The 1,821-nt window shown below is 39.9% G+C and overlaps 1 pseudogene; it reads left to right on the forward strand.

The window, feature by feature from the left end:
* On the forward strand, nucleotides 1–1,244 carry LOC116078692 (annotated as a pseudogene).
* Nucleotides 1,245–1,821: the final 577 nt, after the last annotated feature.

The following is a 1,821-nucleotide window of genomic DNA, read 5'->3' on the forward strand; positions in this document are numbered from 1 at the left end:
ATGCTAATGAACCAGACTGTTATCTCTCAGTTTCTCCTCCTGGGCCTGCCCATCCACCCAGAGCACAAGAACAGAGTTCTTTGCCCTGTTTCTGGGGAACTTCATCATCATCATCCCCATTCTACCAGACTCCCATCTCCATACACCCATGTACTTTTTTCTCAGCAACTTGTCCTTCTCTGACCTCTGCTTTTCCTCTGTCATAATTGCCCAAGTTGCTGCAGAACATGCAGAGTCAGGACGCATCCATCTCCTATGCAGGATGCCTGACATAAATGTACCTTTTTATGGCTTTTGGAAACATGGAAAATCTATCTTCTTGTGGTCATGGCCACTGGGTGGCCATGTGCCCCAGCCCACGAGCATTCAGCAGCAACCTAGGGCAGGGGAGAGAGACTGAGGTGGGAGAAGAAACACAAACTATGAAAGCAAGACAGGTTTCTGATCAAGCTCTGAAAACTACTACAGGGATGGCAATATAGGCATAAACAAGAAGAGGCTTTAAGGAGAGGGGAGGAGTCACGGAGGCTTTCTGAAGGTTAGGCGGCAATCTTCGGGCTTGGGAACCAGCAGTCACAGTGTCCTCCATACCTACAAATATTCTTACTGTTAGACAACACAAGTTCTCTAAGGGCTGTATGTACAAACTAGTAAATTTCCACAAGGCCATGGTTAAGACCATGGCTACCAGCAGCCATCTGCTTCCCAGTTCATTACGCTAGTATCATGAGCCCCAAGCTCTGTGTTTCTCTGGAAGTGCTCTCCTGGGTATTACCATGCTGTATTCTATGTTACACACCCTACTCTTGGCATAGCTGTCATTCTTTGATGACAATGTTGTACCCCACTTTTTCTGTGACATATCTGCCCTGTTCAATTTGGAATGCTCTGACATTTATATTAATGAATTAATGATTTTTATCTTGGAGGGGCTTAACACTATGATCCCATTCTTACTCACTGTTGTTTTCTATGTACAACTTGTCTGCTCCATTCTTAAGTTTTCATCTACAAGGGGCATATACAAGGTATTTCCACCTGTGACTTCCACCTGTCTGTTGTCTCACTATTCTATGGGACAATTATTGGCCATATGCCCATCAGCAAATAACTCTACTGTGAAGGAGACTGTCATGGCCCTGATGTACACAGTGGTGACTCCCATGCTGAATCCCTTCATCTACAGCCTGAGAAACAGAGATATGAAAGAGGCCCTGATCAGAGTCATTTGCAAGAAGCAAATCTCAAAAAAAAAAAAAAAAAAAAAAAAAAAAAAAAAAAAAAAAAAAAAAAAAAAAAAAGAAGCAAATCTCATTATAAGTTATGTACTGGAGTTTTAAAACTTACTTTATCTAGTAATTATATTGACATTAATATTACAAAATGTATATTGACATTAATATTACAAAATGTATCCCTACAATAAGACACACTGCATAATATTCCCATTTATAAAAGGGAAATTTACAAAGTAGTTTAATAAAGAAAGGAGACCTGATGTTAGCCCGTGCCCTTTCAGAGGTGATTCTAGAAAAGCATTAAGTAACAGGCACTGTTTTATCAGATATCCATTCCATGAATTTTGTTTATTAATTTTAAAAGATTCTTCTCACATATAATACCACCAAGCCATATAATACAACACATCATTCACTCTTCCTAGGTCCCCCCTCCTCAGATATACTTTCCTTCATTTCTCTTTTTCTTTTCTTTTCTTTTCGTTTTATTAGATATATTCTTTATTTAGATTTCAAATGTTATCCCCTTTCCTTGTTTCCCCTCTCACAGCTCCTGTCCCTTTCCCCTTCCTCCTGCACATCA

This window comes from Mastomys coucha, unplaced genomic scaffold, assembly GCF_008632895.1.
Source record: "Mastomys coucha isolate ucsf_1 unplaced genomic scaffold, UCSF_Mcou_1 pScaffold5, whole genome shotgun sequence".
Lineage (NCBI taxonomy): Eukaryota > Metazoa > Chordata > Mammalia > Rodentia > Muridae > Mastomys > Mastomys coucha.